The following is an 18448-nucleotide window of genomic DNA, read 5'->3' on the forward strand; positions in this document are numbered from 1 at the left end:
TCCATTGAGCGTTTCCAACACTCCATTCTTTATCATCAAACCTTTGGCCATTTAGTCCATCTATAATTTTACTATTTCCTCTGCATTTAACGCTACCATATCTGAATCGTCGGTTATCAAACCGAGGGGTTTTCAAGAATTTCAAAGGGTTTGAATGCAGATTGTAATTGTCAAGATAGAAATGATGTTTAAGATAAAATCAAATGGCAAACTTGAAGAAATGTTTAGTTTCATATGTTATAATTAATATTTTAATTCATTTTAATTGTCCAATGTTAATAGTCCACAGTTAGTAGTCCACAGTTAGTAATTCAATAATTCATATATAGTTTAATATATAATATTCGAATTAATTAATACATATCGTGACCCATTGTATACATGTCTCAGACTCGATCACAACTCAAAGTATATATATTATTTTAGAATCAACCTCGACCCTTTATATGCTAACTCTAGCATTACCGCAATATAGAGTGACTTACAGTTATTCCAAATAATATATATAGATGACGTCGATATGATATGTCAAAACATTGTATATGCGTTCTGATTTATTCGACGATATTTAAAGTGCGTAAAATAAATAACAGAAATTAAATGACGATAAATAAAATTGCGAGAATTAAAATTGTGATAAATAAATTGCGATAAATAAATGTAATAAGGAATTAACAGTTAGCTAGGAACAGTTAGCTAGGATTTTGTTAGCGTGGACTCTTAACAGAATTTCTCATAGTTAATTTGTTTGTTTCTAACAAATTTTATTTTGTCCAATGTTTTCTTCATTATGCCACTTGTTAAATCTTGACTTGGATTCTGATCGGTCAAAATCCAAATATGAAATTTGAATGAAAATGGTTATTCTTCGGTGAACGGATACATATATTTGCGGATGCAAATAGAATAGTTAATGACTATTGTATCAGAATTGAAGAATGTACAGTATAACATGTTAATATGAAATCTAAATATTCCTCGGGTATTACCTACCCGTTAAAATATTTTCACCATTAACAGTTTGTACAAAGAATTTCTAATTACAATCCTTATGAAAATATATATACATATATATTTTCTTTAGATGTAATCATGGATTTAATAAGTAAACATAATATTAAACTCATTTGATTTAGCGTTAGAACTAGAATACATAATCTCTAAAACTTTAGGGATTACATAATCGCCATGTTGAACGAAGATAATCGATGTAAAACGATATGCGGAATGAAGATTAATGATATAGAACGATATGTAGAACGATGGTTATGCTCGAGATACACATTGTGATGTCGAGGCTGGTGATACGGATGTTGCTGTCGATGGTACTTGTGCTGTTGGTGCTGAGGCTGGTGATGTTATTAGTGTTGGTGATACTGTTGGTGCTTGTAAATTGTATATCGTGCTCTCTAAGGTTAACACTCGAGCTCGGAGTTCTTTAACTTCTTCTACTAACCCTGGTTGGTTATTAGTGTTAGGTAGTGGTCGGATATCTCCTCTAGTTCTGTTAATGGTAGCCTCAAGATGAAAAATTCTCGCAAAAAGGGTATAAACGGTGTTGCGAACTGGTTCACCGGTGAGTGGATCGAGTACTCCGACCTTAGGCGGTAGATTCGGCTCATGATATGGAGTACCTTCTTCCCTTCTCCATAAGGTGAGTTTGTTGCGAAACTACCCCCATTTTCTCCAGTAATCACGGTAGTTGATCGGTTGGTGCGCTCCCGTCACGCTGTCTTCGGAGTCAGAGGAACTTGGTCAATTCGTAGAGGCCATATTACGCGATCACAGAAAATATTTTTGGTATGAAAAGTTTAGTGACAGCAAATGATAGTTGGATGGTATTCTCATTGCATAATATGCATAGATATATATAGTACCAGGATCCCTTAAATTAGGGAGAAATTTACGGAAGATATCAGGCAAAGTTTACCGTAATAGATACGCTAAGATATAAATTTGTCTATACACTATCTATGCAATAAATGTAGTAAGACGTGTCTAGACTTAAGATGATAAGCAGGTAATTTTCCACTAGGAATGATAAATAAAACTTATAATATGTAGCTAAGGTCGAAGTCCAGACTCACTAATGCATCCTAACAACTATCAGTTAGGCACACTAATGCAAGACCTGGTTTGCTAAGACCACCGCTCTGATACCACATGTCATACCCCATCCTAATCCATCTGGACGAAGTCATCAACATTTGGTCCCATTGCGATGATCGACTCCAAGTAATGTCTTTAAAATGAGTAAATGCACAGCGAAAGATTTCTTTCATACCTGAGAATAAACATGCTTAAAAGTGTCAACCAAAAGGTTGGTGAGTTCATAGGTTTATCATAACAATCATTTCAATATCTTAATAGACCACAAGATTTCATATTTTAAATTGTACACGTAACCCGAGTACAAAATAGTACGCATAACCTGCGAATTAAAAATCATTCATATGGTGAACACCTGGTAACCGACATTAACAAATGCATCTAGAATATCCCCAATATACAGGTACACTCATCTGTATATAAAATCGAAGTACTAAAGCATCCATAACCTGGATGGGACGTGTCAAAGTCCATAGTATAATAATTCAACCATAGAAAGCAGCGCATGTATTTTCAGTCCCAAATATATATATAAAAGGGGAGTAATGAAACTCAATATACGATATTTTGTAGTAAAAATATGCATACGACGGAACTGGACAATGCAGGGTTGACCTTGGATTCACGAACCTATATCAGTTATATATATTAAAACACTTAATCATAATCAAACAAGTTTATATATTAACACTTTAATAATTTTTATGTCATGTTAATAAATAGATTAATTGTAACTATTTTATTTTATATATATATTATATATTAAATTCTTATTAAAGTATTTTAATGTATATTATTTATTACAAATATTATGTAATGTTTTAAAGTTAATATTTACCTATATGATTATATATACCCAAAAATATATTTATATATGCTATGTAAATTAATTAATGTTAGATAATTATAGATAACAACATTTTAAAGAAAAGAGTATGTAATATAAATATAGTCATGATATATGTAGTAAAATATATTTTTATATAAGTATCTTTTATTTGTTAAAATAATAATTAATAATTATAATAATACTAAAATAGTGATAATACTAATAATAAAAAGTTATATGTTAATACCTATAATAATAATAATAATAATAATAATAATAATAATAATAATAATAATAATAATAATAATTATAATAATAATAATAATAATAATAATAATAATAATAATAATAATAATAATAATAATAATAATAATAATAATAATAATAATAATAATAATAATAATAATAATAATAATAATAATAATAATAATAAGATGATAATATTAATAAATGAATAGATAAGTGACTACCTCAAAGGAGTTGTCCTAAAAAAATATGCCCAAGTCCGGGTTTGAACCCGCGACCTCCTGCTAATCTGATTACACTCAAACCATGGCTCCGTCGTTCATCACTTTGTCATCATCATTAATTTTAACAGCGTATACATTATCATCACCATATTTATAATCATAATCATATTCATACTCGTATACATACTCATATTCATATTCATATTCATATTCATATTCATATTCATATTCATATTCATATTCATATTCATATTCATATTCATATTCATATTCATATTCATATTCATATTCATATTCATATTCATATTCATATTCATATTCATATTCATATTCATATTCATATTCATATTTACTGTCAGTCACCGTCTCCCATCATCAACGTCAAAATTAATATCGAATAACATTATTATCGTTTTCATGAACATAGACTTGTCATTATAGGACCTCTGTCAACCTCATCATACCTCTCGGCCCAACAATAAGACTTCGGCTCAACAGAAAAAGAAATCTCGGCCCATCAAGAAAAGAAATGAGTTGTATATCGTCCCAACAATAATTCCTTCGGCCCGCTAGATAAATTAGCCCAATAACTATAAAATGAAATACGGCCCCACAACTAATATCACAGCCCAATAACAGGTTTTAAATTTAAGTTGAATGATGGATTGTGGTGGGTACCGTATGAAACGACCCGTCCTAATCCATCTGGATGAATACATTACATTTGGTTACATCGCGAGGTACTTGACCTCTATATGATACATTTTACAAACATTCCATTCGTTTTTTTAAAAGACAAACATTCATTTTATCGAAAGTTGACGGCATGCATACCATTTCATAATATATCCAACTATAATTGACCTAGTAATAATCTTGATGAACTTAAGGACTTGAATGCAACATCTTTTGAAATATGTCATGAATGACTCCAAGTAATATCTCTAGAATGAGCAAATGCACATCGGAAGATTTCTTTCATACCTGAGAATAAACATGCTTTAAAGTGTCAACCAAAAGGTTGGTGAGTTCATAAGTTTATCGAAAACAATAAAATTCATCATTTTAATAGACCACAAGATTCAAATACAGTACACATATCTCGTGTACGAAACCATTTTTCATAATGCTTAGCGGAGTAGGTTCGTATCCTTTTCTCCCCCGTTGGTTGCCTCGCGATTTTTAAATAATCTTGCACATATCTCGTGTACAAAACTAATACACAGAACATGTGTATAAAAATCATTCTCTCGATACATAACATTCATTTTGATTTCATTGCTCAACATGGTAACCGACCTTAGCATATAATGCGCATTAATAATATCCCCAAAATAGAACATCTCGTCTGTATAATATATAAACTTCGAAGTACTAAACACCACGCCCACTAGCCCTTCCGTCTAGTGAACATTCTGGGTGGGGGCGTTAAACCCGGTAGCTATCTTTAGGATTCACGTGAATTAGGGCCATACCCGATTCTAATTCTTAGGTTACCAAGCAATAATAATCAGGGAAAAAATATTCACATAAATTGGTGGCAATTATCATGTCCACATAATTCAATAATAATTCACAGAACTTCTATCTGCATAATAATTCATTCGAGGAATATTTTGCTTGTGTCTATCTCGTCATGTAACGTGTAACGACCCAACTTTTTCGACTTGCTTTTATGCCTGGTATTTTAGCGAAACTGCGTATTTGTGCGTACTGTGTTACTTTATTACTCTAGAACCTTGGCACACGTGTTTTATATTCATATTTACTTTAAAACGTGCCTTTGTGTATGTAGAATGCTTAACTTGTCCATTGGAGGCTTTATAACCGTTAGTGTTATTTACCGTTACGATTAAAACGCGGACTGCGCGCACGTTTGACTTTTGTCGGAACCGGAACTTTTGGACTGCGAAATATTAATTATTATTTTATAATAATAATTACCTGGGCCTTTGGATGCTTAATTTTATTTATTTAATTGCTAAAGCCCAATAGTTAGCCTTTTTGGACTTTTTACCTTGTTGGGCTCAAGCCCACCCTACTCTAGCTAGTGACCCAATTAATTAGCCCAAATATAATTACTAGTAGCCCATAATAATAAATAAATAATAAATTAATTAATTAATGAGTCATACTAGCATAATGGATAAGGATTATCAACTTTGTTACATAAGATTCTAGCAAAAGGACATACTTTAGACACCATTAGCCAAAAAGCAAGATTTTGTCTCCCCCTCCCCCTTAAAACCGTCCACCCCATCACCACCACCACCCTTGCCATGTCATCAATCCATGTGCTCACTCTTTGCCTATAAATACTAGCCTTAAGTCCCTCATTACAACACTTGATCATTTTAGCATTTCACACACTTCTCCTTTCTTTCTTTCTTCTACTTGTAAGTTTTCTTTTCCCTTTCCTTTTCCTTTCAAAATCATGGTCATCATCATCATTTATGGAGATCAAGTTTCCTTTTAGCTTTGATCTTACTTATATCTTGTTGATTCAAGCATGAATCTTTCAAGAACATGGAGGATTCAAGCTTTCTAGCTTGAATCTTCATATCTTTTGTAGATCTACTTCTTTTATACTTTAATCTTTCTATTTTATGATAAAGATTCAAACTTTTGTTTGTAATCTTCATGCATCTTCAAGATCCAAGCTTTATGCTTCAAGATCTTCAAGAACAATCAAGATGCAAGCTTTCTAGCTTGAATCTTCATATATTGTTGTTAGATTCAAGTTCTTTTTACTTTGATCTTGTTATTTTGTTAAAAAAATTTAAACTTTTGTTTGTAATCTTCATGTATCTTCAAGATCCAAGCTTTATGCTTCAAGATCTTCAAGAACACTTAAAGGTTCAAGCTTTCTAGCTTTGTAACCTTGTGACTTGTGTGAAATGGATCCAAGCTCTCTAGCTTAGGGTTCCATCACCTCTTTTGACTTAGATTGTGTTCATACTTGTTAAATTGATGTAAAGTTTGTAACTTTAGTTGTTATTGTGACTTGTATTAGTGTTAAGACTAATGATATGATGTAACCTTGGTTCATCATCCATCTAAGACTCATGAATGAGTTGTATTCTTATTTGGTCTTAACATATTGTGTATTGATGGTGAATCTTGGTCAAAAGTGATGCTAAACCATCAATGAGTTGTACACTTGAATCTACAAGCATCAAGGATGAGAACCGTGATGAGCATCGAGCACCAAGAACCCCACCGGAGCACTTGTCCACTGATTTTCGTATCTGCTCAGACCACATGGGCTACTGGAAAGCTGATTTTTAGTTAGTTCGGTTCGAGTAGATGATTTTCCGTTTAGGCCTCGTCTTAATACGAGTTACGGTTTAGGAGTTATGGCCCTCCGAGAGTCACTACACCCTATTAACGTTGTGCTGAAATTTCTGACCTACTCGCACTTCAACCGTCGCCACGGTCAAACGAAGACGAGTTAGGTTCTGAAAATTGGTCAGCTGTTAGGGGACTCATATACGGAGCCATAGCCACTGACCATGCGTCTTTTATATTTACGTAGAGGTCGTAGCAGCTGAAGTCAGCCCATTGTTTTGATCTCTATTTTTGTCAAACTTACTTAGCTTTTATGATGATGAATGATGATGATGATGACACTTTAACTCATTTTATGCACTATTAGAACTTATTAAGACAACCTACTGACCTAGTAACCTTTGATTTAGGTTGACGACCTTTCGGACCGACTTACTACTTGCGTACTTTCATTACCGACTTTACCGCTTTTATCACGGTGAGTTATAGCATCTCTTTTTACCACTTTTACTATTTTTGGGACTGAGAATACATGCGCTTTTTACGTTTTACATACTAGGCATGAGTACTTAAACTTTATACGTGTGTGGGTTATACAACGGCATAAATATTCCCTTTAGCACGGTAACGTTTAGTCGTTGGTTTTTGAACCGGTGAACGCGATTCTTAGATATGGATCCATAGGGTTTGACATCCCCACTCGGGCTAGTCGCGCTAGCATTTAACGGGTGTTTAATACTTCGTGAACATACGCACTCGCCAGGTGTACTTTCAGGGGGTTATAAATGTTAAGTCTAGTTACCGGGTGCCCACGGTTATACATATACTTTTCATACTGTTTTGATACGCTGTTGCAGCACTAAAATCTCGTGGCCTATCTTAAGTTACTATTACAACTTAAACTATAGCTCACCAACATTCGTGTTGACTTTTTAAGCGTGTATTTCTCAGGTGCCTAGAGGTTTATTGCTTCCGCTGTTACACTTGCTGTCATGCTATTATTGAATTGCTGTTAAGGACCTGCTGTGTTAGATATCCGCTGCATAACTTAGAGATGTCTCAATCATGAAACTTATGTTTTGCATTCGTAAACTTATGTTATTTTGGAACAATGGTTTGTAATAAGTCTTATGACATGTTATCCTTGTAAAACGTTATCTTTTTAATGAATGCAAATCAGTTTTCAAACAGCATATAGTGTTTGACCTTGAGATGATTAATGAACGAACTTATGTAATGTACGAACTTTTGTATATAGAGCTTTGTAGTAGGTTTCATTTTGTAATCTCGTTTGTAGATCCATGTTTGCCTTATGTAATGTACGAACTTATGTATGCAGCTCTTTATTAATGGAACTTTGTATTGTTAAATTCTTGCACAGTGTTCTATTTACATTAGTCTATGTTGGTTTTGCGGTATTTGTACCTAGTTGCGTCACTATATTGGCATGCGTTATGTTGTTTCCCTGTTTACTATATACTATATTATTATATATTAAATGCTGGATTTTGACTTAAGTCAAAATTTCTGTTTCGAAGGGCAATGGCAAACACACGAACAACACCCACAACAGCTCAAATCGAAGAGATGATTAATGAACGAGTCGCCGCAGCCTTGGCGGAAATGAACCCTCAAGCTGAACCACCGCCGGTTATCCAACCCGTTCGAAAAGAGTGCACCTACAAAAATTCCAGAGCTGTAAGCCACATAACTTCAGCGGAACTGAGGGGCCTGTTGGTCTCACAAGATGGTTTGAAAAGCTTGAATCAGTATTCCGAGTCAGCAACTGTTCTGAGTCTAACAAAACCAAATTTACTTCCTGCACGCTATCTGATGGCGCCCTCACATGGTGAAACACCATGGCTCAGGCGCAAGGTATTGATGAGGCGTATGCTACACCATGGGAGGATTTCAAAGCGGCTATGATTGATGAGTATTGTCTGAGAACCGAGATTTAAAAGATGGAAATAGAGTTTATGCAATTGAAAGCTGTTGGCAACGATCTCGATGGTTACAATCGGAGGTTTCTTGAGTTAGCTCTTATGTGTCCTACCATGGTCACCCCGGAATTCAAGCGTATGGAGAGATACTTTTGGGGACTCCCTAAGTCCATTAAGGGTAATGTCACATCGTCCAAGCCACCGAATGTTCCCGAAGCAATGCGCATGGCGCATACACTCATGAATCAGATTCTCATCGATGAACCGGAGAAGTCCAAGTCTGAAGCGGGTAGTGGTGAGAAGCGTAAGTGGGATAATAACAAGGGAAGAACATATGATCAAACCCCTGCCAAGAGGCACAACAACGGTGGAAACCCCAACCCCGGCATAAGTTCAAACCCGAACTACAAGGGCACTCTACCGCAGTGTAAGAGGTGTTACAAACACCACACTGGGTACTGTAATGCGGTATGTGAAAAGTGCAATAGGATCGGACATGTTGGTAAGAACTGCAAGATTCCCATCCCAGCTGCAAGGACAAACCCGAATGGGCCAAGGAAATGCTGTGAGTGTGGACAGCAGGGCCACTTTAGGAATGATTGCCCCAATAAGAAGAAGGACGGCGGACCACCGCGTGGTAGAGCTTTTAATGTTAATGCAAGGGATGCACGTGAGAACCCCGACTTGGTGACAGGTATATTCACTATCAACAATCTTTTAGCTTCTGTCTTATTTGATACTGGTGCCGATAGAAGTTATGTATGTAGACACTTTTGCGATAAGATAAATTGGTCATTAGTTCCTTTAAAAGAAAGTATGCTTGTCGAGGTAGCCAACGGTAAACTTGAAAAGGTTGACCAAATTGGCCGAGGAGCTATTATTAATGTAGCTGGTGTGGATTTCGAAATTGACTTGATACCTATCAAACTGGGAAGTTTTGACGTGATCGTCGGTATGGATTGGTTGACCAAGGTAAGGGCTGATATTATTTGTGGAGATAAAGCTCTTCGTATACCACAAGGAGACGGTGAGCCACTGACTATTTACGGAGAGAGATGTAACTCGAAGCTGAACCTCATTAGTTGTATGAAAGCGCAGAAGATCATGAAGAAAGGACGACTTGCTGTTTTAGCACACGCGAAGGCTTTAGAATCAGAGGAGAAGAGTGTGAATGATGTGCGAATCGTTAATGAATTCCCCGACGTCTTTCCGGAAGAACTGCCTGGATTACCGCCACCAAGAGCAGTGGAGTTCCAGATCGATCTGGTGCCGGGAGCTGCACCCGTAGCTCGTGCACCTTATCGTCTGGCACCTTCAGAACTACAAGAATTGCAGAGTCAACTTCAGGAATTGCTCGACCGAGGGTTTATCCAACCGAGCTCGTCGCCTTGGGGTGCACCTGTTTTATTCGTGAAGAAGAAGGACGGATCTTTCTGCATGTGTATCGACTACCGCGAACTCAACAAGTTGACGATTAAGAACCGATATCCTCTTCCCCGAATTGACGATCTTTTTGATTAGCTACAAGGATCGAGCATTTATTCTAAGATCGATTTGCGATCAGGTTATCACCAATTGAGGGTGAAGGAGAGTGATGTGATGAAGACTGCATTTAGAACTCGCTATGGTCATTATGAGTTTCTCGTGATGCCATTCGGTTTAACCAACGCACCCACTGTATTCATGGACCTCATGAATCGTGTCTGCAAGCCATACCTGGATAAATTCGTTATCGTCTTCATAGATGATATCCTCATCTACTCCAAGAGCAAAGAAGAACATGAACAACATCTTCGGTTAGTGCTCGAACTCTTGAGACAAGAGCAGCTTTATGCCAAATTCTTCAAGTGTGAATTTTGGTTGAAGGAAGTCCAATTTCTGGGTCATATTGTGAGTGATCAAGGTATCAAAGTTGACCCCGCCAAGATTGAAGCTATCAACAAGTGGGATACACCCACTACTCCAACTCACATCCGCCAATTTCTAGGTCTTGCCGATTATTACCGAAGGTTCATTGAAGGTTTCTCTTTGATTTCGCGTCCTTTGACTGCGTTAACTCATAAAGAAAAGAAGTTTGTTTGGGAAAAAGAGCAAGAAGCAGCATTTCAAACCCTGAAGCTGAAGTTAACCATCGCACCTATCCTATCTCTTCCTGAAGGCAGTGACGACTTCGTTGTGTACTGCGATGCTTCGAGGAATGGTTTTGGCTGTGTGTTGATGCAAAGAACGAAGGTCATTGCTTATGCATCTCGTCAACTGAAGGTCCACGAGCGAAACTACACTACTCACGATCTCGAACTTGGAGCCGTCGTCTTCGCATTGAAGCTGTGGAGACACTATCTTTATGGAACAAAGAGTACTATCTTTACCGATCACAAGAGTCTCCAACACATCTTCGATTAGAAGCAACTAAACATGAGATAGCGTCGATGGATTGAGACGCTAAACGACTACGATTGTGAACTTCGCTACCATCCGGGCAAGGCCAATGTTGTAGCTGACGCATTAAGTCGAAAGGAGAGGACGGTACCCCTTCGTGTTCGGGCTCTGAACATCACCATCCATTCGAACCTCCACAGTCAGATTCAAGTAGCCCAAGAAGAGGCTCTCAAGGAGGAGAACATGTCTCGTGAATACCTGAACATTCTCGTCTCTAAATTCGAGGTTAAGGAGTCTGAACTCCGATGTTATGCCAGAAGAATTTGGGTACCTCGTTATGGAGATCTACGGAACCTTATACTTGATGAAGCCCACAAGTTGAGATATTCGATTCATCCAGGAGCTGGAAAAATGTACCACAATCTTAAGGAACTGTATTGGTGGCCAAATCTTAAGAAGGATGTTGCAACTTATGTTGGAAGGTGTTTGACTTGTTCGAAGGTTAAATCTGAACATCAGAGGCCATCTGGATTACTTCAACAACCAGAAATTCCACAATGGAAATGGGAAGCAATTACAATGGATTTCATCACGAAGCTACCAAAGACGGTGGGCGGATACGATACAATCTGGGTTATCATTGACCGTCTTACCAAATCTGCTCATTTTCTAGCAATGAAAGAAACAGATACAATGGAGAGACTTGCTCAACTGTACATCAAAGAGGTGGTATCTCGTCATGGTGTGCCCTTATTAATCATCTCAGATCGCGATCCCCGTTTTGCTTCCAGATTCTGGCGTTCTTTGCAAGAAGCCTTGGGAACTCGTCTCGACATGAGAACCGCGTATCACCCCCCAGACCGACGGTCAGAGCGAACGAATGATTCAGACTTTAGAGGACATGTTACGTGCCTGTGTTATTGACTTCGGAAAGTCTTGGGAAAGGCATCTGCCGCTGGCCGAATTCTCTTACAACAACAGTTATCATTCAAGTATTAAAGCCGCACCTTTTGAAGCGTTGTATGGCCGCAAGTGCCGTTCTCCTATTTGTTGGGCCGAGTTAGGTGAAGTGCAAATCACCGGACCCGAGATAGTCCATGAAACGACGGAGAAGATTTCTCAGATTCAGGCGAGACTTAAGACTGCCCGTGATCGCCAAAAGAGTTATGCTGATCTTAAACGTAAAGACTTCAAATTTAACGTAGGTGACCGTGTGATGTTGAAGGTTGCACCTTGGAAAGGTGTAATTCGTTTTGGGAAAAACAGAAAGTTGAACCCACGATACATCGGACCCTTTGAAATTTTGGAATGTATCGGACCGGTTGCTTACCGTTTGGATCTTCCGACTCAGTTGAGTGCCGTTCATCCTACCTTTCATGTAACAAATTTGAAGAAATGTCTTGCTCCACCGGAACTTATCATACCATTGGAAGAACTTACCATTGATGACCAACTCCACTTCATGGAAGAACCTATCGAAATTATGGACCGTGAGGTCAAAACCTTGAAACGCAATAAGATTCCAATTGTCCGAGTTCGATGGAATGCCAAGCGTGGACCTGAGTTTACCTGGGAATGAGAGGATCAAATGATGCAGAAGTATCCTCACCTTTTCCTGACTCCAACACCTACCTCAGCTTAAATTTCGGGATGAAATTTCCAATAACAGGTGGGTAATGTAACGACCCGACTTTTTCGACTTGCTTTTATGCCTGGTATTTTAGCGAAACTGCGTATTTGTGCGTACTGTGTTACTTTATTACTCCGGAACCTTGGCACACGTGTTTTATATTCATATTTACTTTAAAACGTGCCTTGGTGTATGTAGAATGCTTAACTTGTCCATTGGAGGCTTTATAACCGTTAGTGTTATTTACCGTTACGATTAAAACGCGGACTGCGCGCACGTTTGACTTTTTTCGGAACCGGAACTTTTGGACTGCGAAATATTAATTATTATTTTCTAATAATAATTACCTGGGCCTTTGGATGCTTAATTTTATTTATTTAATTGCTAAAGCCCAATAGTTAGCCTTTTTGGACTTTTTACCTTGTTGGGCTCAAGCCCACCCTACTCTAGCTAGTGACCCAATTAATTAGCCCAAATATAATTACTAGTGGCCCATAATAATAAATAAATAATAAATAAATTAATTAATGAGTCATACTAGCATAATGGATAAGGATTATCAACTTTGTTACATAAGATTCTAGCAAAAGGACATACTTTAGACACCATTAGCCAAAAAGCAAGATTTTGTCTCCCCCTCCCCCTTAAAACCGTCCACCCCATCACCACCACCACCCTTGCCATGTCATCAATCCATGTGCTCACTCTTTGCCTATAAATACTAGCCTTAAGTCCCTCATTACAACACTTGATCATTTTAGCATTTCACACACTTCTCCTTTCTTTCTTTCTTCTACTTGTAAGTTTTCTTTTCCCTTTCCTTTTCCTTTCAAAATCGTGGTCATCATTATCATTTATGGAGATCAAGTTTCCTTTTAGCTTTGATCTTACTTATATCTTGTTGATTCAAGCATGAATCTTTCAAGAACATGGAGGATTCAAGCTTTCTAGCTTGAATCTTCATATCTTTTGTAGATCTACTTCTTTTATGCTTTAATCTTTCTATTTTATGATAAAGATTCAAACTTTTGTTTGTAATCTTCATGCATCTTCAAGATCCAAGCTTTATGCTTCAAGATCTTCAAGAACAATCAAGACGCAAGCTTTCTAGCTTGAATCTTCATATATTGTTATTAGATTCAAGTTCTTTTTACTTTGATCTTGTTATTTTGTTAAAAAGATTCAAACTTTTGTTTGTAATCTTCATGTATCTTCAAGATCCAAGCTTTATGCTTCAAGATCTTCAAGAACACTTAAAGGTTCAAGCTTTCTAGCTTTGTAACCTTGTGACTTGTGTGAAATGGATCCAAGCTCTCTAGCTTAGGGTTCCATCACCTCTTTTGACTTAGATTGTGTTCATACTTGTTAAATTGATGTAAAGTTTGTAACTTTAGTTGTTATTGTGACTTGTATTAGTGTTAAGACTAATGATATGATGTAACCTTGGTTCATCATCCATCTAAGACTCATGAATGAGTTGTATTCTTACTTGGTCTTAACATATTGTGTATTGATGGTGAATCTTGGTCAAAAGTGATGCTAAACCATCAACGAGTTGTACACTTGAAGCTACAGGCATCAAGGATGAGAACCGTGATGAGCATCGAGCACCAAGAACCCCACCGGAGCACTTGTCCACTGATTTTCGTATCTGATCAGACCACCTGGGATACTGGAAAGCTGATTTTTTGTTAGTTCGGTTCGAGTATATGATTTTCCGTTTAGGCCTCGTCTTAGTACGAGTTACGGTTTAGGAGTTATGGCCCTCCGAGAGTCACTACACCCTATTAACGTTGTGCTAAAATTTCTGACCTACTCGCACTTAAACTGTCGCCACGGTCAAACAAAGACGAGTTATGTTCTGAAAATTGGTCAGCTGTTAGGGGACTCATATACGGAGCCATAGCCAGTGACCATGCGTCTTTTCGATTTACGTAGAGGTCGTAGCAGCTGACCGAAATCAGCCCATTGTTTCGATCTCTATTTTTGTCAAACTTACTTAGCTTTTATGATAATGAATGATGATGATGATGACACTTAAACTTATTTTATGCACTATTAGAACTTATTAAGACAACCTACTAACCTAGTAACCTTTGATTTAGGTTGATGACCTTTCGGACCGACTTACTACTTGCGTACTTTCATTACCGACTTTACCGCTTTTATCACGGTGAGTTATAGCATCTCTTTTTACCACTTTTACTATTTTTGGGACTGAGAATACATGCGCTTTTTACGTTTTACATACTATGCATGAGTACTTAAACTTTATATGTGTGTGGGTTATACAACGGCATAAATATTCCCTTTAGCACGGTAACGTTTAGTCGTTGGTTTTTGAACCGGTGAACGCGAATCTTAGATATGGATCCATAGGGTTTGACATCCCCACTCGGGCTAGTCGCGCTAGCATTTAACGGGTGTTTAATACTTCGTGAACATACGCACTCGCCAGGTGTACTTTCAGGGGGTTATAAATGTTAAGTCTAGTTACCGGGTGCCCACGGTTATACATATACTTTTCATACTGTTTTGATACGCTGTTGCAGCACTGAAATCTCGTGGCCTATCATACGTTACTATTACAACTTAAACTATAGCTCACCAACATTCGTGTTGACTTTTTAAGCGTGTATTTCTCAGGTGCCTAGAGGTTTATTGCTTCCGCTGTTACACTTGCTGTCATGCTATTATTGAATTGCTGTTAAGGACCTGCTGTGTTAGATATCCGCTGCATAACTTAGAGATGTCTCAATCATGAAACTTATGTTTTGCATTCGTAAACTTATGTTATTTTGGAACAATGGTTTGTAATAAGTCTTATGACATGTTATCCTTGTAAAACGTTATCTTTTTAATGAATGCAAATCAGTTTTCAAACAGCATATAGTGTTTGACCATGTGATGATCCTGTTGTTGATGATCCGTACACGATGGTTTTGTACGGGGCGTCACATAACGACCCAACCCGTTAATCAACCAAAACTGCGAAATAAAAAAAAATTCGAAGCAGGCCTGCCCGCAGCCCGCTGTCCAAAATGTTCCGTTTTCGTAAAAAGATCTAACACTTCCCATCATTTTTAGGTGAAATGCTTTTCACATCATATTAGTATAAGTAAAACAAGCACGAATCAATGATAAAACGAGTTTTACATTGCGGGGCCCACATATGCCCAAAATGCCATTAAGTACGAAATACGAGTTTCGACCACAAAAAAAGTTTAATTGCCAAACGTCACTAGAGCATGGTGTTTGGGGTTAAACTACCCAAATCTTGGTTGAACTTCCAAAAAGCTAAAACCCCCGAGGCGCCACTAGTCCAAGCGAATACCTTTTCCTTTAACCAAGCCGGATCCTAAAAAGGTAAACAACGAGAGGGTAAGCTAACACTTAGTGAATGCAATAATTATACATATACATATATAATAAACCTACTTGCAAGGACTTACACAATTACCTCATACACGCTAGCAATTTACATAGCATACCATCGCAAGTATAACTCTAAACCCTTCAAGATCACAAGCTAGCACCACAATAGCATATATATAACCCGAATGATATAATATACTATAATACAACGCATAATTAAGGTTAACCAACACACAAGGGAATGGTACTTCGAATTTCCCATCGGTGTTCATAACAACCGTTAGTGTACAACGAAATATATCACTAACCCCGAGGTGACACGGACAACGAAATATCCGTTCAACCAATTGTTAGTGTACAACGAAATATATCACTAACTCTTGGGCAATTTGGACAACGAAATATCCATCGTTAGTGTACAACGAAATATATCACTAACTCTTGGTGGTATAAACAACATATACCCCGGCCCCTTCCCCGCCCTACAAATAGATACATTATATACACACATGTATAATCATTCCACTCACCTTGTCGACTTGGCGAGATTTCTAATAACACTTGTAACTTTAAAGCGAGTCACCTAACACAATTAATTCTCAATTAATTCATATAATAAATTGGCGTTTCCACCAACTAGACCCACTAGTGTATTTATGACCCATTTGCACTATAAACACTCATTAGAGGTCAATACTCCCAACTAATCACTAAAAGCTAGCGATTAAGGTTCTAAAACTTCCATCAACACATAAATAGGGTGTTTTCATACATAATTTAACCCACTAGGTCAAACCTACCCATTTGACCCATTTCAAGTCCACCATGAACCCTAGAACCAATTTTATTAACAACACAAGTAAGCTAGTGAATAACTAACCATTATAGACTCAATAACACCAATTATTACCTTGAAACCCTAGGTTAGTCATCCTTGAGTCCTAATGACTCAATCTTATCTAAAACCCCCAAAATCACCATTAATGGGTTTTGTGTTCATCACTAACCCAAGTTCTAACCTTTAAACAAATTAAATCAAGGAAATCAAAATTAGAACTTACCAACACAACCAAATTGTAGCTAGCGAGGAGATGAACAACTTTATAACCCGAGCTAAGACCCGAAACTAGCTCCTTCTTCCTTTACTTGAGCTTTCTCTCACTAAATTTTGGGTTTCTCTTACTAGAATTAAAGTAGGAAGAAAATGATTGTTGAAAGTGGAGTTATGACTCACCCAAACCACTGATCTGTGACCTTAACTCATCCCCAAGTGAAATTACCTCAATACCCTTCCAAAATATCTGATTAAAAGAAAAAGAACCCGGCTACAGTAGTGGTGCGCGGCGCGCTCCTTTAAGGGTGCGCGGCGCGCACTATGGTCTGAACAGATTCTGATCACAGTTTAATTACACACAGTTCCCCTAGCTTTATGTACACTATATACACTTCTGTACGATAATAACTAGGGTGTTACAACTCTCCCCCACTTGAATCGGAGCGCGTCCTCGCTATCCAAGCTACATGAAAAGCAGGAAGATAAACCAACACAAATTCTTCGGGTTCCCATGTAAATTCTCAACCTTTACTATGACGCCATTGGACCTTGAAGGTCCTCACCTCTTTGTTACACAACATTTTCACCTTCTCATCAAGTATAGCTATCGGATCCTCAACATACTCTAACTTGTTGTTTAATTCGATCTCTTCTAATGGCATCCATGATGAATCATCCGCAAGACACTTACGGAGATGGAAAACATGAAATGTATTATGGATCCCCGCAAGCTCTTCGGGTAATTCCAAACGATACGCAACTTCACCAACACGAGCTAAAACCTTAAATGGCCCAATAAACCGAGGAGCTAACTTTCCTCGTTTTCGAAACTGAATAATACCCTTCCATGGCGAAACCTTAAGCATCACCATATCGCCTTCTTCAAATTTGATCGGTCGCCTACGTTTATCGACGTAAGACTTTTTTCTATCTTGCACCGCCTTTAAACGAGCCCGAATCATATCGATTTTGCTATTTGTCTCCAATACCAAGTCGGTGCTCCCGACTTCCCTTTGACCCACTTCGCCCCAATAAATCGGGGTTCGACACCTCCTACCGTATAACATCTCATATGGTGGCATTCCAATACTAGAGTGAAAACTATTATTGTACGAGAATTCCACCAATGGTAAATGTTCGTCCCAACTACCGCCAAAATCAATAATACACGCACGTAACATATCCTCCAATGTTTGATTCGTACGTTTGGTTTGACCATCCATTTGAGGATGATACGCCGTACTTATATTCAACCTCGTACCCATGTCTTCATGAAACTTCTTCCAAAATCGAGAAGTAAAACGCGTGTCCCGATCCGAAACAATAGACGCGGGAACGCCATGTCTCGATATCACCTCTTTAATGAACATATTC

The sequence above is a fragment of the Rutidosis leptorrhynchoides genome, chromosome 4 (genome assembly GCF_046630445.1).
Source record: "Rutidosis leptorrhynchoides isolate AG116_Rl617_1_P2 chromosome 4, CSIRO_AGI_Rlap_v1, whole genome shotgun sequence".
NCBI lineage: Eukaryota > Viridiplantae > Streptophyta > Magnoliopsida > Asterales > Asteraceae > Rutidosis > Rutidosis leptorrhynchoides.